Source organism: Lissotriton vulgaris, chromosome 6 (genome assembly GCF_964263255.1).
Source record: "Lissotriton vulgaris chromosome 6, aLisVul1.2, whole genome shotgun sequence".
NCBI classification, from domain to species: domain Eukaryota; kingdom Metazoa; phylum Chordata; class Amphibia; order Caudata; family Salamandridae; genus Lissotriton; species Lissotriton vulgaris.
The window spans coordinates 1,707,715,572-1,707,738,463 of record NC_141694.1 but is presented as its reverse complement, the minus strand read 5'-3'; positions in this window follow the sequence as shown (position 1 = coordinate 1,707,738,463).

Below are 22,892 nucleotides of genomic sequence, written 5' to 3'. Positions count from 1 at the left end.
TCGATTTGTACAAGAAGGGTTGCTCCTTATATACACAATTTTAGCCTTCAAGCGAATTCTTCACATGTTGGTACATTCCCAAAACCTTTGTGTCCTAAACAATAAATATTTGGCGTTGCACAAGAATCGTCGATAATATTTGATGTCAAACATTACGAAGAGGGGTTCCCACTACTCCATCACAATCCCATGTCAACATTTCATTCAAGAGCCGGACCGCCTCATCGTAAATTTCGTTACCTCCCCCTAATAAAGGCCCAGAAGGAAAGGAGCAGAGCCAGGTGCAGAAGATAGAAAAGCAGGATAAGGGATGTTTGTGGGTCGTAAATGGGCAAGGCTACCAGCTTCGGCCGCCTAATCATGATCAGGCCAACGAACACAAGAACCAGTATAGCAGGACTGGCCTCGGGCAGAGGAGGCAGCCTTTGTCGAGTCATGCAGCTACAGCGTGTTCTGTTCTAAGGTGCACGTGTCACTAGAAAGGTGAATCGCCGGCTAAGCCTACGTGTCCTTAATCGAAATGAAGTAATCAGAGGTCATTGCGTATGTGAGGGCAAGAAACACAAAATGGCTGCCATGATCTAAGATGGATGCCATGGGTAGATCGGAAATGTGTTTGTAACAGGAGTACTCTTGCTCGTAGCATAGCGAAAACACCAGGATATGCTAAATGGATCATTTGCGGTTCATTGATACCAAAATTATGTATTTCCGACAATATTGAAAACACGGGTTCAAATCGTCACGGAACCTCAGGGGGAGGGCAAGAAGTATGAAGATGAAGGTGAAAGGATATGGAGCAGTGGTCGGACCAGGAACAGGGAAGTACAGCGGGAGGGGAAATGTTGAGATTGGACGTCCAGACTTGGTCTAGGATGTGGCCCTTGTGGTGGGTGGGAGTATGAACGTGCTGGTGAAAGTTCATGCTAGTTAAAAGGTCAGTAAATTCCGTAGAGGAGTGGCTTTCGCGGGCATCAGATGGCCAATAGTTGAAGTCGCCAATGACCATGATATTGGCATGATTAATCGCGAGTTGAGAGATGAAATCGCCGAATAGTTGGGGGAAGAGAGGCATGTGTTCAGGGGGCCTGTAGGCGAGAACACAGACAAAGGCGGACTTGGCTGTACGGAATGCTCAAAGTGAAGTCCCCGAATCAGTGGACACCCCAGAATACCCATGTCGGTGAGTTCGGGATCACCACACGGGTGAACATTGAAGTCGCCCACAATCATAAGATTGTTTCTGAAAGGGCCACAACACTGCTCAAGAAAGTTGTTCAGCTCAGTTATCTTACATCCCTCATGTTTGTGTACTGCATTATAAAAATTAATCAAACAGAGATTGCCATTTCCTTGCCCCAGAACGATTGCCTGAAAATCACTGTGGTCAGAGGTAATGACCTTAATTTTACATTTCCAGGACAAAGAAATAAAAATGGCCAGGCCCCCTTCGCTCTGCCACTATATACTGGAGTTGCAGGAACAAGAAAGGCTTTATACCCCACCAGAGAAAGATTACAATTAACCAGCCATGTCTCTTGGAGACATATTATGGAAAAATGGCTAACAAACTACACCCATATTGGGTCTGCAACCTTTCCAAACAGCCCCGCGATATTCCACAACAACACATTATATTCCTGAGTCTTAACATAATCCTCAGGTGAGACAGTGTTTTAATCCCACGGTTGATCAGCAATTAAAATTCCTAATGAGTCATATTCCCCTGGCCCTGCTCCTATGATGGTGTCTAGTACTTCTAGAATTGGCATTACTGTCGGTGTTTCTGGAGGAAGCCCTACGTCCTTAAACTAGTCACTGCTCCCACTCATACAGCAGGACACTCACTCGACCCCGTCTATGCTGAAAGAAACTCTGTCTCCTATAGCCACAGCACGGAACTCCTCTGGACAGATCACAATTGCATTCACTTCTCCTTAAAAAAATGCACCATACACAAGCCTGCCACTGCCTCCCCTGCAAAAGCTGAAACAAGGTCACCAAACCCAGCTCACCTTCGTCCTCACCAGCACCCCACCTCCGACAACGCCAGATGCAAACACCACAGTACGCAACCCCCCACCGCTGGATCATGAACTGCACTGACACACTTGCTCCCCTCAAGAAAGCCACAGGAAGACACACCAAGAAAGCAAGCTGGTTCACCCCTGCACTCCAAGAATCCAGGCGCTCCTGCAGACGACTAAAAAAGACATGGAGGAACAACAAAACCCTGGAAACACGCGCCGCCTACAAAGCAGCCACCACCGCACACCACCATCTCATCAAATTCACAAGGAAGAAATCCCTCCAAGACAGAATCCTCACAAATGCTCACAACACCGAAGAATTCTTCTCCATCATCAGGGAATTTGCTGAACCCTGCAGCAAACAAAAACATGTCCCACTCTCCCAAGATCTCTGCATCAGCCTCGCCACCTTCTTCCACCTTAAGATTAGGATGATCCACAACAACTTCGACAACCAAGACCACCTCACCACTCCAGCTCCCCCTCCATGTGACCCAATAGACACGGTTCAGATAGACCCCATTCATGACAGAAGACACCTTAAAAACCATGAAAAGCATCTATTCCAGTGGTACCCTCTGATCCCTTCCCACACCACATCTTCCACAGAGCTGCCTCAGCCATCGCACCCAAACTACGTCAGACAATCAACTGTTCCTTCGAGACCTTCACCTTCCCCGACAACTGGAAACATGCCAAAGTCAACCCTCTCCTGAAGAAACCCTCCACAGACTCGACAGACATTAAGAACTTCAGGCCCATTGTCTGCTTCCTTTCACAGCCAAGGTCATCCAAAAGGCCTTCGACACCCAGCTTGCAAACTTCATCAAAGCTAACAATGTCCTGGACATCTCCCAATCCAGATTCCATCGCAACCACAGTACCGTGATTGCCCTACTCGCCACCACCGATGACTTCTGATCCGTCCTCGACAAGGGGGAAATGGCAGCCATCATCCTCCTGGACCTCTTGGATGCCTTCGACACCATCTCCCACCGCACCCTAATCAACAGACTCCATGACGCTGGACCCACAGCAGTGCCCTCGACTGGAATTGCTCCTTCCTCACCGGCAGAACTCAGTGGGTCAGACTCCCTCCCTACCTCTCAGAACTGAGAGAGAACAACTGTGGAGAGCCCATGATCCTCACTCAACCTCATTTCTACATTGCCCCCCTAACAACCATCATCAAGAACAACGGGCTCAACATTGTCTCCTATGCCGATGACACTCAGCTGATCCTCTCCCTCATCAATGAACCCAACGTCACCAAACACAACTTCAAAGAAGGGATGAAAGCCTTCCCCATCAGAATGAAGAACATCTGCCTGAAACTCAATGCTGAGAAAACAGAAGTCCTCATCCTTTGCACCACCCCATCCATCTAGGACGCCTCCTGGTGGCGCCTCACAATCTGAAATCCCCCCAACCGACGGACCACGCACTAAAACCTAGGCATCATACTAGACTCATCGCTCACAGTGAACCACGAGATAAATGCTGTATCCTCGACCTGCTTCAACACCCTCTGCATACTTTGAAAGACGTTCAGATGGAGCTCCTCCGAATCCGGAAAAGCTGTCATGCATGCTCTCATCAGCAGCACACTGGACTACGGCAATGCTCTCTACACCAAAATCAACAAGAAACTCCTTGGCAAACTCCAAGCCATTCAGAATGCTGCAACCAGACTGACCATCGCCATTCCCAGTTGCAGTCACATCACCCAACACCTCCACAATCTCCACTGGCTCCCTGCCAAAAGAAGAATGACTTTCAAACTCCTCACCCACGCATACAAGGCCCTTTACCACAAAGGATCCACATACCTGAACAACTGATTCTCCTTCCACGGGCGCAAAAGACACCTCAAGTCAACCGATCTCTCTCTGGCCAACGTCCCCCACATCTACAAGACCAGAACATGAGTAAAGTCCTTCTCCTACCTCGCAACCAAAGCCTGGAATGACTTTCCCTTACACCTCCAGCAAGCTCCCGCAGTGCCCCTGTTCAGGAAGGACTTCATGACCTGGCTCTCTGGATAACCCCAGAACTCAATGGAGCTGCCCCCTCCCCCCCCCCCGGCATCATAAGACCCTCACTGGTGAGTATTTGCGCTTTACCAACCCTGATTGATTGATTGATTGATTGACGGATCATCTCAAAACTTTCCATTCAAAACTAGAATTAACTTCACACTTTTTGGGGGAAAATTACATGAAGAGCCATCAAATGGCGCCAAAGTTATAGGCAAGTCGAAAAACACTTTTCCTATGAAAACATGCTCCTAGCTATAACTACCTATTGACGACTTCCAGTATATATTTAATATGATGGTGGTCATCATAGGTAGTTATAGTTAGGTCAGCATTTCCATAGTAAAAGTCTTTTTTGGTTTGTTAATAACTTTGGAACATTTGACAAATCTTCACCAAACATTTGAAACAGAATCTTACATCACTAGTTTGTTCCTGGAAAGTTTTGAGGTGCTCCCTCAATCAGGGGAGGATAAACAAGGGGGATCCCGAAGCACAAAATCCCTATTCACTTAGCTTAAACCTTTTTAGGAAGCCCTACCTCAAAAAGTGCTGAACAGAATTACATATTACCAAATCTGGCAGAAAGGTATGTCCAGAATTTGTGTTTTTGGTGATTTGGTGTAAATCCGTTCAGTAGCTTTCGAACAATTAAGGATCGAAAATATTTGCATATCTGGTTGGTTGGGTCCGAGAGACTCTCGCAAGAGTCCCTCTAACCCAGTTTAAAAAATATAGCTCTGATTTGCCTAAGGTGCTTTTTTCAATTAGGTCAACTTGGTCCCCTGGGAATAAGGTTCTATTGGGGCTGCCTACTCATATGTCAGGCCCTGCGGCCAACCTCACAAAATGTATGGCTTGCTTGGAGGGGATTAATGTATGAATAAAATATTACTTTTCATAAAAAAAACAAGGTATTCAGTGAAAATCCAAAGGTTAAAGTAAAGTTATATTCTGGGTGAAAATTACAGCAGCAACATAACTTACACTAAAAATACACTGGCATGCACCATTTATAGCTATTTCAAGTAACTATAACTCTTGCCTTAAGGTAACTATACCTCACGCCCTCGTCATGCGCAATTAATCATCCCACATGTTTCATCTCTCATGACATGTTCTACAATATCATTGATAACATAAGTGGAACATTTGAAATTACATCATTTATTTATTTATTTAGAAAGTTTTATATAGCGCGAACATGACCATCGAGGGGATCAAAAGACCAAACTGTGCATGCTGGGGACGTCAGTTATAGTTAATTTAGGCCACGAGTTACAATTACTTGAAATAACTCTAACTGGAGAATTTCAGTTTGTTTATAGTTTAATGCATAACGTTGTCACTGAAATTTTCACCTACCTGTAACCTTAATTTAACCTTTGTTTTCTACAGTATAATATAATCCATATTTGTAAAGCGTGAACATATCACCCCTAAGGTGAAAATGTTAGCGGGATTAGTAAAGTATGACTTATCACTCAAAAGGTAGCAGTTTTGTTTTCTACAGTATAACATTATCCATATTTGTAAAGCGTGAACATATCACCCCTAAGGTGAAAATGTTAGCGGGATTAGTAAAGTATGACTTATCACTCAAAAGGTAGCAGGTTTAAAAGTCGTCTGCCAGGTCTTAGTTTAAGAGCCAGGTCTTCAGCTTCTTACGGAATTCCAGAAGCGAGGAGGAGGCCCTTAAGTGTAGAGGGAGGTTGTTACATGTTTTGGGTGCGAAGTATGAGAAGGCTATCTTTCCTGAACTGCTTCTTAGGATGTGGGGTGTGTGTGCGAGAGAAAGAGTGAGGCAGAGTGTAGGCCTCCTTGTGGGTTGGCCGAGGTGTAGGCGGGGATTCTGGTCCAATGCTATGCAGTTTGAAATGGCATCACTTGTGAATGGATAGCCAGTGAAGATCGCTGAGGTGAGTTGTGATGTGGAAGCACCTGCGAAGTTACAGGATGAGCCTGGCAGTGGTGTTCTAATGGTCTGAAGATGGTGGAGGAGGTGGTTAGAGATTACAGCATACAATGCATTAATGTAGTCAAGTCTGATCTTGACTAGGGCTTGAGGGACATTGCGTATGGTACTCTTGGAATCCATCTTAGAACCTTTTTAAGGGTGATAGTACATGGAATCAGAAGGAGCTAACTTCTTTCACCTGTATTTACCGATTCGGTAAATACAGAATCGGTATTTCCCATTGATTCCTATGGGCTTCAAGGCCCATAGGAATCAATAGGAAATACCGATTCGGTATTTACCGAATCGGTAAATACCGAATCATACCGATTCGGTAATTCTAAAATAAGAATTACCTACATCTGCCCCCTTCCTATTTACCTACTCTTAAATACCGAATCGGTATGATTTGGTATTTAAGAGTAGGTAAATAGTAATTACCTACATCTGGCCCTTAGTGTTAAACACATATATAGTAAGCTACTAAAAACGTTTAATTAGTAACTAGGTGTACTACTAATGAGTGATACTACTTTTAACATATAATATGTGCGTGGCTTTGTGTATCTGTGCATGAGTGGGTGTCTGAGTGGCTATATGGGTGTGTGAGTGGCTCTTTGGGTGTGTGAGTGAGTGAGTGGCTGTATCAATGAGTGGGTGGGTATGCCAGCGGCTATATAATGTAGATGAGTGGGTGTGTGAGTGAATGTCTGGGTGAGTAAGTGGGTGTCTGAATGGCAGAAAGAGTGATTGACTAAGTGTGTAAGTGTGCTGTACGGGTGAGTAACTCTTTGAGTGGGAGTTTGGTTAAGTGACTTGGTGTGTGAGTGGCTGTATTGGAGAGTATGTGTCTGTTGAATTACTGTATGCGTGAGTGAGCAGATGTGTGAGTACTTGTATGGATATGTAAATGGGTATATAAGTGGTAGTGGGGGTATGTGATTGGTTGTATGGGTGAATGAGTGACTGTGCTGAAAGGCTGTATGTGTGAGTGAGTGGGTGTGTGAGAAGCTGTATAGATGAATAAGTGGGTGTGCAGGAGCTGTATGGGTGAGTGTGTGGCTGTGTGAGTTGCTCTATGGATGAGGGACCCATTGTATGAGTCGATGTATGGGTGAGTGAGTGGTTATGTGAGTGGCAGTATGAGTGAGTGAGTTGGTGTGTGAGTGGCCCTATGGATAAGTAAGTGGATGTATGAGCGCTTGTATAGGTCTGTGAATGGGTATGTGACTCTTTGTGTGGGTGTATGAGTAGGCATATGTGAGGTTGTATGGGGTGTGAGGGAGTGAGTGGTTCTGTGGATGATGTCATCAGTGATGTTCCTTGAGATGTCATCAGTGATGTCACTTACCATGTCATGAGTGTTGTAAGATGTGAGGTTATAAGCAATGTATTGGGGCATACATTATAGTTAGCTCAGGTAACTATAACTGCTATAACTGCAGAATTTCTATAATTTTCTATAACTGCTATAACTGCTGAATTTCTATGATTTTGTATGAGTGAAATATGAGCCTAACTATAATGTCCCTGTAATCTTTGGTTTTGTAAGTGAATTTCATTGCGCATTTGCAGACTAGTGGAGAAAGGGAGCGGGCTTTCAACTATCTCTCAGCAATCCCCCTTTGTTGGACTTACTGGAGGTATCCCCCAGCCAGTAGTGTGCCAGGAGGTGCATTTACAAAGTGATCGATAAAGGGGCAGGGCCTTCAAAGACATCTCAGCAATCCTGCTGGGTGTGACTTTCTGGAGGTAGAAAGAGGGGGTCTTTCCCCCAAGGACCCTCAGCATTCAAGGGGATTTCATCCCAAGAAAATAATTTGCCAGGAGGTGCATCTGCATAGTGGTGGAGGAAATGGGCATGGCCTCAGAGGACTTCACAACAATCCCACTGTGTGAGACTTACTGGAGGTAGCAGGAGAGGTTTTGGCCCCCAAACATCCACAATAGCCAAGGTGACTTTATTCCCGAACCAGTTGAGTGCCAGGAGGCTCCTTAGCAGAGTGGTTAATAAAGGGGGTGGGGCCTCCGTTGACTTCTTTCTGGCCAGCTGATTTTCTCATTTTTTAAATTTATATTATGATTTGGCCCCATGAATCCCATTCCCCTGGGCCAGTTCTTTTTACATTGGGGGAGGAGGGCTGTGTGGCCCCACCCCGGGCCAATTTCAGCTGGGAAACCCATGCCTAGGGGCCTGGCATTTAAAAAAAATATTTTTCTAATAGGGTGTGGTCACACGGCCCCTCTACGTGGGGCCCTGGGGGCCCCATCCCCCAACTTTTTTTAAAGCATTTTTCCAATTAACCCCAGGTAGGTAGCTATAGTTAGGACCATGTTTCCATAGGAAAATACTTTTTTGACTTGCCTATATCTTTGAAACCATCTGACAAATCTTCCCGTAAATTTACCCTAAAAGTGTCCCAGTGATTCTTGTTGCGCATGTAAAGTTTTGGGGTGACCTGTCAAGCTGGGGAAGAGAAAAAGGGAGGTCAAAAAAGGTCTGTTTCTCATGGTAATTCCCATAGGACCTGTAGAAGCTGCAGCCCGAATCACTGGAGGAAACTAAGCCAAATTTGGCAGAAAGGTAGATTTTGTTGCACAGATCACATTTTCAGTTAGTTGTTTATTTGGCATTTGGCACCAGGTAGTTATAGTTAGGGCCTAGTTTCCATAGAAAAAAGCATTTATTAATTTGCCAATAACTTTGTCATTGTTTGATGAATCCTCGCAAAAAAATCAAAACTAGTTTGCCACTCACTTCAGCTGCTGTCTTCAAAGTTTTGGGGTGATCCATCAAATGTGGCTCGAGCAAAAGATGGGAGTCCTAAAACACGTTTTCCGCATGTTGATTTCCATAGGAACATAAGACATGGCTTCAACCCGAAATCCTGAACTGAATCACACCAAATTTAGCAGAAAAGTAGATGATGGTTTCAGGAAAGTGCATTTTTTGATTTGGTGTAAATCCATTCAGTAGTTTTTGAAATACTAAAGAATATCCAAATTTGCAAATAGGGATGTGAGGCTCTCCGACCTCACCCAATATTGTGTTGAGATCTCATTGGCGGCCAACCAGGAGTGGCCCGTGCAGGTAAGAACGGTGGGGCAGTGGAGCCGAGTTAGGGGTATTCGACAGAAGACCATGAGGGAAAATTAAGTAAATATAAATGTATCCCTCATCGTTGTCTGTCGAGAACCTCCATCACCCGGCCCCACCACCCCACCGCTCTTACCTGCATGGGCCGCGGCTGCTGCCAAGACTTCATACCGGAATGTGTTGGCAGCCATCTTAGGACTTTAAAAACAGAAAAGGGTGCAGTATAGAAATACCCGGACCCCCTAGGTCTCTTGGGGAGCGGTCTCACAGGGACCCCACAGGGCCCAAAACTTATTTTTTTAAGATTTTCAGTGGATCTGATGAAACCTTTTAAAAAAAAATGAAATGTGGACTCCCGTTCTTCATCAATAATTGTACCCCTTCTGGGCCAGGTCAGGAGTGCCTTAGCATAAAAGAGTAGGGGGGCAGATGGGCCCCCTCCTTGGGCTTATTAATGCTCCGGGGACCACCACCTCCTTGGGGCCACATGTCAAAAAACAAAAATGGGGTCTTTTGAACCCCCATGCTCCAGAGACCACCTTTGTTATGAGGCCCTTGACCTCTGACCCCTCCCTCCAGTCCTCAGGTAACACCCCCTTCCAGGGCCATGATCAGTCTGTAGCGGGGGTCCTCAGGGATCCCCCCTGGACCCCACACCTCCCCGCAGCCACCTTGTGTTTTGTAATGATGAGAGGGAGGCCTCCTGGGCCACTCTTGGCCTCAGGGACTGCCACCACCCGGGGCTATTCTATCATCAAGAGAGGATGTGCACTACTAGTTGGGGGATTAAGTCCCCTTGACTCCTGAGGGTCCTTGGGGGCCATCTACCTCTCCTGTTACCCCCAGTAATTCCCACAGAGTGGAATTGCTGAGAGATTGTTGGAGGCCACGCCCCCTTTTCCTACCACTCTGCAAACATGCCTCATGGCGCACTACTAGTTGGGGGATGAAGTCCCCTTGGCTCTTGAGGGTCCTTGGGTGCCAGCTACTCTCCTGTTACCTCCAGTAAGTCTCACACAGCGGGATTGTTGAGAGGTTGTTGGAGACCATGCCCCCTTTCTCTATCGCTCTGCAAATGCACCTTCTGGCGCACAACTGGTTGGGGAATGAAGTCCCCTTACCTGCTGAGGGCCCTGGAGCCAACAACCCCTCCTGTTACCTCCAGTAAGTCCACACAGTGGGAATCCTGAGAGGTTGTCAGAGGCCATGCCTCCTTTCCCCACCATTCTGCAAATGTGCTTCATAGCGAACATCTGATAGTGGGATTAAGTCCCCTTGGCTGCTGAGGGTGTTTGGGGGCCAACTATTCCTCCTGTTACCCCCCAAAGGTCCCACACAGCGGGATTGCTGAGAGCTGGTCAGTTGCCTCACCCCCTTTCTCCAGCACTGTGCAGACTTGCCTCCTTGTACACTTCTGTTTGGTAGATCAAGTCCTCTTGGATACTGAGGGACCTTGGGGGCCAAGAAGCCCTTCTGTTACATCCAGGAAGTTCCATATAGTGGGATTCCTGAGAGCTGGTCGAAGGCCCTGCCACTTTTCTCCACCACTCTGCAAACACAATTACTAGTTAAAAAACCTTAGAAATTCACTTAAAAACCCAAAGGTTACTGGGACGTTACTGTTAGGAAATAGAATTTGAAAAAACTGAGCAATTCACTTTAAAAAAACAACGGTTAAAGGGACATTATAGTTAAGAAATGTAATTTTAAAAAACCTTTGAAATTAACTGAACAAATATAATTCAGAGGTCTGATTGGCTGCTTAGACCTTGAACAGGTAGAGTTGTCAGCCAGTCCCACCAAAATGTTCAAAAAATACATAAGGGGCAGGTAGGAATACCCTGACCCCAAAGCCTTGGTGTTTTATATTCCAGAATGACCCCACCACAACAAAAAAGCACTTTTAAGAAAAAAGTTTGCAGCAGAAACACAACAGAGCTTCGAATCTGTAGCAAGAAAAACAAGCGTGTTCTCCCTCGCTTGTTTTTAATAAAACCCCCGATTGGGCCAGGGATCGTGGGCATACCAAATGTAGTAAATATAAAAGGGGGGCTGTACGTGGTGCCCCTCCAGAGGCATGTGTATGCCCTCCCGGTGCTACATAAACATATAGGGGAAGGCCACGCGGACACCCAGGGCCCTGGGTACCACCACCTCCCCCGGCTTTTCATAATAAAGGAAGGGGCCACAGAGATCCCCCTCCAGGGGGTTAGAATCCCTGGGGAAATTTACACTGTGGACCCCCTCTTGGGCCATATGAAGTCCCAAGGACCACCACCTCCACATGGCCAGCCTGAGCAGATTAAAGGAGGGGTCCCTTCCTGGAGCCATATGGCACTGGGTACCACCCGCCCCCAGGGCCAGCTCCTGCTTTGTCTTGGGGTGTCAACCCTCTGGGATAAAGCTATTTGATTTAGCTTCATGAAGCTATCACTGCTCCCACCAAGCTTAAGCGAACACACCGGTTCCAGTGGGCAGGAGCTGTCAAAGTGCTCCCGCTTGCTGGAAGCTGAGGTCACATCCCTTTCCCTGCCCACAGACATAAGGGCAGGGAAAGAAATGACAAATATGATTGCACAGAGGGAGCTGCCTTTCCAGCAGCTCTATCATGCAGCAGCAATTCTGTGTCCCGCAGGATGTGGGGAGCCAGCAGGGAACATGGGGACCTTGAGTGTCACGTTTCAGGCCTTACTGAGAGAACTGCCGCGCTGGAAAGCTGAAGCCGAGTCGGCGTTTGTGGAACTGTTGGGTACGTGAGCTCAGCAAGGCGTTCTAACCATAGAAATAGTTATCGAACGTTAACTGTTCAGAGCTTTTCACCCGTACCTTTGTAGAAGCGGCTGCTTCTACTTTTCATTACGATTTTGGAGTTCTATGGACTGTGTATTTTGAGCACCATTTATTTTTCTTGACAGCATGGGACTGTTGTTGAGTCAGGACATTCGTTCCCGCGAATTGGCATAATTAAGTACTTTCTGCATAAGCACTTGACCCGGAGATCATTGACAGGCTATTAGATTTACGAGACTACAGCAGAGAAAGCACATTAGCTTTGGAGATGTGTATTTAAAACTAAGGATTCTGCTTTCTCTCTGGAGCTGAAAACCCTATGGATTCTATTTTTCTTTTTCTTTTATCTTATCACTGTTTTTCTTGGATGATTGCAGCAGTTTAGACTAGTGAGTATACATTGTGTATCTCCAACCCTATTTCTATTGTTTTCATATAAGGGAGGGGGGGTGTATTTACACGTATCTTTTTGTGTATCCCTGCAGACTACCTACTTTAGCAAACGAAGAAAGAACTTCTAACCTGTCTTCGCCAGCTGTAGATGGTTTCTGGCTGCCAGCCTGTTTTCTTTATTTTCTCCATTTTTTCCCCTTCCCTGGGAGGGGTTTCCCTAGAGGAGTGTTATACTTATGGCTCGTCGGGGGAACTGTTCCTAGGGAGGAAGGAAGTAGACAACGTCATCGCTCCTGCTGCATCTGGCTATCAAGGTTAGTCATCCTGTCTCGGTTGTGACATTGAGGCTCACCTGCAGTCCTGCGGAAAAGAGAAAAAAGAGGCAAAATAAAGGTCAGAAACAAGTAGAAAGAGCCAGAATAGAGAACAGACGCCATCAGAAAGAGGCAAATCAGAGGTCAGAAAGTGGCAGAATAAATTTCAGCTACGAGCAGGAAGAGGCAAAATAGAGATCATAAATTAGCAGAAAGAGGGATAATGATGGGCAAAAACCAGCAGAAAGAGGAAAAATAAAGGCCATAAGTGAGTTGCCAAAATACAGAAAATTAGAAGAACCCACTTCAGACACTCATGCACCCACTCACAGAACAACTCAGACACACCCACTGAGTCACCCACTTAGACACTCATACACTCACTAACGGACCAACTGAGACACTCACACACACACACTCAGACACCCAGTGAGACACTTGTGCACTCACTCACATACCCACTGAGACACTCACTCACACACTCACTCTTAAAGGTTACAGGTTCGAGTTAAGAATTATTTTTTTTTAAACTTTGAAATTCACTGAAAAAATTTAAGATTACAGGGATATTAGGGTTAGGAAATAAGATTGAAAAACCTTGAAAAAATTCACTGATAGTTAGGCTCAGAAATCAATTGTATAAATCCATTGATGTTCAGCAGTTATAGCTACGTGAGTTAACTATGACTAAAAAACACATTGCTCATGACCTCACATATTACATCACTCATGACATGGTTAGTGACAGCACTGATGACATCTTAAATACATCATTGATGACATCATCTACTAGACTACTCGACTAACCACACAATCACTCACACCCCCAGGCAACATCGAATTCACCCACTCACACACCCACACAACCACTCACATACCCATCCAAATACTCACACACCCACTCACTCACTGATACTGGTGCTCATACAACTAGTCACTCACTGATACAGAAACTCACACACCCATTTAAGTACTCATTCAGATACTAATACATGTACTCAGTCAACCAAAGAGTCACTGAGACAACCACATAGTCACCCATAGAGCCTCTCTGACACTCACTCGCTCACCCAGACACTCACACACCCACTCACTCACCCATACAGACACTCTCACACCCACTCATTCACCCAAATGCCCACTTCCACACACATTCACACACCCATACAGCCACTCACCTACCCTTACAGTCACCCAAATTGACACTCATGAACCTGTTTACTCACCCATATGGCCACTCATGCACTCTCTCGTTCACCATTTACAGCCACTCACTAACACCAGCTCACTCACCCATACTGTCGCACATGCACCATTTCATTCACCAATATATATATATATATGAATAACAGAAATAAAAGTGTACTTTTCATCTCGGAGCAAAGAAAGCTTGTCAAAAACAGAACACTAACTGCCGCTTTAAATCTGACTTGAAAGCATGAGTCCTTTTTCAATGTTTAAAGTCACATACTTCAAAAGCTGGCGAACTCACAGTTTGAAAGTCTGCATATGATTAAGACTTGTTTGAGTTGAAACGTGTTATGCCTATTCTGCCTCGAATAAAGGAATGAAACAAGCACTGTTGGTGTGGCCTGCCTCACGTTGCAGAGAGATATGTGTATCTTGTGGATTTTGAGAGGTGCCTGACACACCTGTCTACAGGCTCCGATCCGTGAGGATGAGGCTCTCTCTCTGTCAGGATTTTGTTTCAATGGATCGGATCCATATTGGAGAGCCCGCCGGCTGGAAATACTGAGCGTCAGAAACAGGATGGATGGAAGGGCCCCCTAAGAGGCCCGCCTCAACTTGGGAGATGAACATTATACCAACTAGGGTTTGTGAAAGGGAGTTCCCTGCGCACTTCGTGCTAAAGCATCTGTTTATGAAGGCAAGTACAATAACTGGATGAAAATCCGTGATAGCGGAATGAACTGGTTTTAACGATGTGCCCTTGTGATATGACCGTAATATTGAACTATTCCTTTAAAGCTGCTACATATACATTGGCCGCACACGAATAAACAAGCTTTGAATTCTGCCAAAATCTGCATTGAACTGTCGAGCAGGTTAAAAAGTGGCAAGAATAGTGCATCATGGACATTGTAAGTGACTACACAAAAATAATATAGAATGAAACTTGCAGAGATGGATGACATGAATTGAGGAACTACTATATTTTCGAGGCACTAAACCTTACCTGAATAACCGAAATAAAAGTGTACTTTTCATCACTGAGCAAAGAAAACTTGTCGAAAACAGAACACTAACTGCTGCTTTAAATCTGACTTGAAAGCATGAGTCCTTTTTCAATATTTAAAGTCATGTTCTTCAAAAGTTGGCGAACCCACCGTTTGAAAGTCTGCATATGATTTAGACTCGTTTGAGTTGAAACGCGTTATGCCTATTCTACCTCGAATAAAGGAATGAAACAAGCACTGTTGGTGTGGCCTGTCTCTCACGTTGAAGAGAGATATGTGTATTTAGTGGATATATATATACATATATATATATATATATATATATATATATATATATATATATATATATATATATATATATATATATATATATATATATATATATATATATATATATATATATATATATATATATTACCTACTGCCTCGCCAGTAGGTAGTTATAGTTAAAACCTAGTTTCCATAGGAAATCCGCAACATTCTATTTGGATTAACTTTGGTGCCGGTGGACGAATCTTGGCGAATTTCTCCAAGAAAATGTCCTGCTCCGCTCCTCTCCTACTCCTTTCCTGAAAGTTTGGGGGTGATTCGTGAAGCGGGGGCCGATAAAAAAGGGAGGTCCCAAAGTGTGTTTTCCCCATGCAATTTTCCATAGGACCTTTAGCCGGGGCTACAGCCCGAACGGCTGAATGGAATTACACCAAACTTGGAAAACAGGTAGAGTTCTGTTCAGAGATGGGCCTTTTTGTTAAATGGTGTACATCCGTTCAGTAGTTCCTGAGAAAATCATAAGTAAAATCATAAGTATATATTGGAGGTGTTACGGTAAGCTTACTGTACTCTGTACCTTCCCGAACACAAGCTGCATGCTGATTGGATGTCAACTGTCTGTCAACACTCCAAACCAGGAGGTGCTGGCAGGCATCTTGTGCCTCGGTAGAAACTGCAAATACCAGACTGCAATAGTAAAGGGGCGGGACATACGAACAATATTAAACCGACCCCGTGGGCTGCCACTCCCATCTGCCATCTCCCAGGATGAAGAGCGCCAAGACGCTCGAAACGCGTTGGAACTTGAATGGCGAAAATACTGCTGTTGGGTGAAGGGTGTTTGCTGCACTGCCAAAGGGGAAATAAATATTTCAAACACCTATGCGTGTGGGCCTCCAATGTAGGTGCAACCTTTGTTGGATTTATGGCGGCCGGCACCAGGTCGCGGAGAGCCCCCCCCGCGGACGAGCGGGTCCGGTGTCATTACTCCTAATGACGCTTTTGGAGCAAGGTGTTTTCCCCCAAGGAGAAATACAGAGCATTGAACACTGCGAATCCCAGGAGCAACCCACTGTGGTGAATTGATCTAACGAGGAGGAATAAGGCAGCCACGAACCTACTGTAGGTGAGAGACATTGAGAAACTGCAAATACCAGACTGCAATAGTAAAGGGGCGGGACCGACCCCGTGGGCTGCCACTCCCATCTGCCATCTCCCAGGATGAAGAGCGCCAAGACGCTCGAAACGCGTTGGAACTTGAATGGCGAAAATACTGCTGTTGGGTGAAGGGTGTTTGCTGCACTGCCAAAGGGGAAATAAATATTTCAAACACCTATGCGTGTGGGCCTCCAATGTAGGTGCAACCTTTGTTGGATTTATGGCGGCCGGCACCAGGTCGCGGAGAGCCCCCCCCGCGGACGAGCGGGTCCGGTGTCATTACTCCTAATGACGCTTTTGGAGCAAGGTGTTTTCCCCCAAGGAGAAATACAGAGCATTGAACACTGCGAATCCCAGGAGCAACCCACTGTGGTGAATTGATCTAACGAGGAGGAATACAGCAGCCACAAACCTACTATAGGTGAGAGACATTGAGAAACTGCAAATACCAGACTACAATAGTAAAGGGGCGGGACATACGAACAATATTAAACCGACCCCGTGGGCTGCCACTCCCATCTGCCATCTCCCAGGATGAAGAGCGCCAAGACGCTCGAAACGCGTTGGAACTTGAATGGCGAAAATACTGCTGTTGGGTGAAGGGTGTTTGCTGCACTGCCAAAGGGGAAATAAATATTTCAAACATCTATGCGTGTGGGCCTCCAATGTAGGTGCAACCTTTGTTGGATATATATATATATAAATATATATAAATTACCTACTGCCTCGCCAGTAGGTAGTTATAGTTAAAACCTAGTTTCCATAGGAAATCCGCAACATTCTATTTGGATTAACTTTGGTGCCGGTGGACGAATCTTGGCGAATTTCTCCAAGAAAATGTCCTGCTCCGCTCCTCTCCTATTCCTTTCCTGAAAGTTTGGGGGTGATTCGTGAAGCGGGGGCCGATAAAAAAAGGGAGGTCCCAAAGTGTGTTTTCCCCATGCAATTTTCCATAGGACCTTTAGCCGGGGCTACAGCCCGAACGGCTGAATGGAATTACACCAAACTTGGAAAACAGGTAGAGTTCTGTTCAGAGATGGGCCTTTTTGTTAAATGGTGTACATCTGTTCAGTAGTTCCTGAGAAAATCATAAGTAAAATCATAAGTATATATTGGAGGTGTTACGGTAAGCTTACTGTACTCTGTACCTTCCCGAACACAAGCTGCATGCTGATTGGATGTCAACTGTCTGTCAACACTCCAAACCAGGAGGTGCTGGCAGGCATCTTGTGCCTCGGTAGAACCGAGGCACAAGACAGCTGAAAACAAACACGCAAAACACGCAAAACACGCAAACGGGGCAGGGTAGACACACCCTGACCCCCTAGGCCTGCTCAGGTGGTCCCACAAGGTCCCCCAAGGCCACCCAAAAAATAGTATTATTTTTTTTAAATCGCGGGGTTGCGTACGTACACGTACCCCGTGAAAACAGAAAACCCGGAGTTATTTTTTTTAAAATGGCCCCCCGGTAACCGTGCGCGAACCCCGCGATTTAAAAAAAAAATGTTTGCACTTGGTGGTCCTTCTGGGACCCCCTGAGAAGGGCTAGGGGCTCAGGGGGTCTCAACCTTGCCCCCTTTTCAAGTTTTCCACTCTTGTTTTGCGCTCTCTTGTGCCTCACTTCTCCTGAGAAACAAGATGGCTGCTCAGGTGGTCCAAGAAGGATAATAACATATATAAACGTTATCCGCTAATAGAATTAGCATTTACAAAACCTTTGAAATTTATTGAAAAAAAATATAGGTTTCACGCCTGATATAGTTAGGAATTAGCATTTAAAAAACCTTGCAAATTCACTGAAAAAAACATAGGTTTCAAGCCTTATATAGTTAGGAATTAGCATTTAAAAAACCTTGCAAATTCACTTAAAAAAACATAGGTTTCAGGCCTTATATAGTTAGGAATTAGCATTTAAAAAACAATTGAAATTGCTCCTATATAGTTAGTTGTACTAACTATATTTCGCGCACCAGCAATCCACTGCTGATGATGTCACATATTACATCATTCATGACATGGTCAGTGACATCACTGATGACATCACTGATGACATCTCAAATGACATCACTGATGACATCACTGATGACATCTCATTTGACATCACTGATCACATAACTGATGATATCATTCATGTGATAATACGATGCACCTCCTCACACTCTAATATAAACTTTGATACACCCAGTGTTAAATACAGACTACCATTCTTGAAACCATTGACACACCAATACCAGTTACTACATACACACTCACTGATTCCTAGGTCTACACACATATTCACTCATTCACCCATAGAATCACTCATACATACAGTCACTTATCAATACAACACTATCATATGCACTCATACACCTATACAGACACTCACTCACTGCCACTCATCCATGGAGTTACTCACACACCTAGTCAGTCATGCAAAGAATCAATCACACTTCCATTTCCTCAACTATACAGCTATACACACAACACCTTACTTATTCAAACATATACTAACACATACTTACTCTCTTATACAATCACTGAAACAAGTACACAATGATCCATATAGCCACTCGCACATTCATTGGCTCTCATGTATAGTCATTTATATATGCCAGCTTTCACATGCACTGTGTTTTACATATGTACTTACTTGCACATGTAGCACTGAGATATCCATTCACTCACCAACACACCCATGCACACAGTCAACCGCCCATATAGCTGTTTCCACATGCACTCTTGAACTCATACACCTAGTGAATCAACTGCTCACACATCTATGCACAGAGTCACACACCTCCCAGCCACCCACACACACACTCAGTCTCCCATTCAATTCAATTCAATTCAAAGAATCTTTATTCGGTGATTAAAAAGCACCATAAAAGCACACACATATATACATAGTAAAAAATCATTAAACATTTCCAAGATCCTTTGTACAGAGTATTAATAAAGCATAAAATACAAACAGTGAAACAGTGTATGACACTTAAAAGGGATAAAATTACAAACATTTCATTGTTCTCCCCTAGTTTGCCTTAAACGGATCGCTACCTTAATAAAATTCATGATACTACACAATGTTAAGGGGTCCGTAGCTTTCTGTAGAAATACTAGTGCCTCCCTAGCTTGAACCAATTTGTTTTTTTTTAAGAGGTTTACAAGAAATCTGCGCCTGGGCATTGAGTAAAAGGGGCAGAGTAAGACAAAGTGAAGGGAGTCCTGCGGAGACCTGTTGTCGCAGCCGCAGGACCCCTTCTGTTCAATTGATGTAGCAAATCCTGCTGGTGATGCCAACATAAATGGGAGTAGGTTCAGTCTGAAACGGCACATCAAGAACCTATCCTGTGCGTTATACATGAGGTACAAGTATGGCTCCATACCCTCCACGCTCTTCACTAGGTTATGGGCCCTCACTGTCTTTTTACACCCTTCAGCCTCAGCTCTGCATAGGTTTTTCCGCTCTAGAAAAATTTTCCCTACCTGCAACTTATTCTGGGCTACAATTGTTGCAGGGTTAGTAAAGAGGTTCCCAAAGCCTAGTTCCTCTAGGGTGTTCTTCACATAATGGAGCCAGGGAATGCGCATACATTTGTCCCTCTCTAAACAATCCGATAAGATTTCTCTACTGAGTAACGCATCAGGATTGACCCAGATTTTTAACCAGGCTACAATGGGCCTCAGTTTTACCAGGTCTTCTATATATGGCCTCCCTAACTCCCTGTGGGCAATCAATCCAGCAGTACTTTGGGGTACCCTCAGGATTGATTTCAAATATTTGTTTTCTTCCCATTGGATTCTTGTGGTATTGACAAAGCCCCATACTTCTGCCTCATAAATTACTTTGGAGCATGATACAGTGCTGTACAAGTTCATCACCTGCTCCGGGGACCATCTTCCTAGCCTCCTGCCATAGCTAGCAATTGCCCCGTTAGATGCAATCATTTTACCACAACGCTCCTCCACCAAGGAATCAAACTGTAAGGCGCCATCAAATGTTACCCCAAGATAGGGAAACGTTTTGACCTCTTCTACAATGTGACTCCCTATTGTATAAGTGAATTTCGAGGTAGTTTTTTTCCCCGCCAGGAGCACATAGGATTTGCCCAAATTAACAAAGAGGTCCAGTGCACCCATGAACTTGACGAATCCATCAATCAAGATTTGTAAGCTCCTGGGTGTACGTGCAATCAGCACTGCGTCATCTGCGTAAAGCAGAACAGGAATATGACGCGACCCGACCCTTGGGCAATCTGCCTTTAGACCTAACAGAAACTGCTCCAAATTATTAATGTAAAGGGAAAACAAAAAAGGGGCAAGAATGCAGCCTTGACGGACTCCACTCATACAGGGAAAAGAGTTAGTCAGTCCCCCCTCCCTATTGAAACGGACCTTAGCCGTGGTGCCGCTGTGCAATTCCCTCAATATATTAATTAGGCCACTCTCTATCCCCATACTAAACATCATGCCCCACAATTTCTCCCTATTGACGTGGTCAAATGCCACTGCCAAATCCATGAAACCCATGTAAATGGATTCATCACTAGCCATGGTATATTTGGCAGTCAGCATGTAAAGGTTCAGGCATTGGTAACTAGTGGACCTCCCTGTCCTAAATCCATATTGAGTGTCCGAGAAGATGTTATTTTCTTCGGTCCACTCGGACAGTCTGTTAAGAATTGCCCTTCCCAAGAGTTTTGCTGACACATCAATCAGGGAAATCGGGCGGTAACACTTGGGGTCGTCCCTGTTGCCCTTCTTAAAAATCAGCAGAATTACCGCTTTGGACCAGGACGAAGGCAGGCCACAGGTAATAGCAGTGTTATTGACCCTTGTCATTAGAGGGGCCCAAAGTTCAATGCTACTCAAAAACAGATCTGGGGGAATTCCGTCGGGCCCCGGGGCTTTATTTTTAGTCAGGCCCTCTATCCCTGCAGTGATCTCCTTGATGGTGAATTCAACCGGTGTAACCTGAGTTGGGATAGCCAATAACTCTACAGCAGTGCCAGGCTCATGGTTATACAGACTCCTGTAGTGGGTAACCCACTGTTCTGGGAGGATATTAGCTCCTATCTCCGGGGTGTCTTTTTCCTGGAAAGTTGGATTATTAATCATTTTCCAGAAACCCGCTAGATCCTTTCTTTCCCCTGCTTCTCTTAAATCTGCCCACGCTTCTGCCTGCAAGACAAGTTTCCTCCTCTTAATCTCTTTTTTATAATTTTCTCTGCACGCCTTAACTTTATGGGGGACCCTTGGTTTAGATTTAAGGCAGCTTTTCAGCTCCCTCAGAGCTTTGGAGCAGTCTTTATCGAACCATCAAGGATTCCCGTGGTTCTTTAAGGGCACACTAGTCTTTAGTAAACCGTCGATCAGATTAGAAATCTGATTGAATGCCTCCAGTAGCCTCAATCCGTGAACTTCTGTGTCTAAACAGTCATTGATGGCAAGTTTGCCGGCATCCACCAGGTCCTTATAAAACTTTTCCCCATCAATTTTGGACCACTTTAGTCTCCTGCCTTGATCTGTTGCCCTCTCAGTGATTGTTCGTTGGGCTCTATTTCTTGAGCCCACCCTGTACAACAACTCCAAGACAAGGGGGTTATGGTCACTGAAACCGCTCCATTCAATCCCTGCACTAGTTATCTTATTTAGCAGAGATCTTGAGACCAGAATATAGTCTATGAAGGATGAGCATCCTCTACCCTTAAATGTGGGTGGGAGTGTACCATCCTCCTGCGTCCCCATCATGTTAATAGTATGCTCAAGGTCATACTTGAGCCGGAGCGTACTGAAAGCTAGCCCTGTCGGTGTATGGGAAAAGTGCGGCCCCTTCTCCATGGGGCATTGGGACCAGTCTGTATTTATTTGAACCAGTGCCGGGCACAGATGGCAATTAAAGTCCCCCATAACCAACAGCGCGTGTGGCTGCCCCTTTTTTTTGCCCGTTGTTTCCTGTCCCAACCTGTGATCCAATTCAGCGGCAAGAGGGGTGTGGGTTCCCACTGTCTCATTGTTGTAGATATTAAAGGCTACAAATCTCAGCCCCTTCCCGGAGAACCTAACTGCCTGAATCCTATGGGAGTTCCAGTCTAGGCAAGAGAAACTGCCCGGCAGGCCCAGGTCTGCGTAAATAGATTTGAATTGAATTTGAATTTGAATTTGAAGGGTTTTGTATAGCGCTCGTACACCTGGCGGTTTCTTGGCGCTCACTGGTAACAGCTACTCAACCGGTCGGAAGAAGGGGGAACGGAGAAGAGATTCAGGATGGGAAGGCTTGGGTAAAGAGAAAAGTCTTGAGATAATCCTCCCATGGCTCTCCCTGATCTTGATTTTTGGGCGGGTACAAAAAAACACTTATACCCCTGCAAGTGGAAGTTATTCTCCGATGCCCAAGTCTCCTGCAGACAAATTACATGGAATTTCCTAATATAGTCGAGCCACTCTTTATTATTAAATTTTCCAGCCAGACCAGCTATATTCCATGAGATAATTCTCAGTGCCTCGCCCCCCTGATCCACTCCCCCATGGTGCCCCCTTTGTAACTCACACCCTGACTTTTCCGTGTTCGGCCCATGTCCCCCTCCTATACATCCAGTATCTACAGCCCTAGGTACATCCAGCGCGGGCATCATGCCACAACTCGATGGCATTTGCTTTGCCGCAG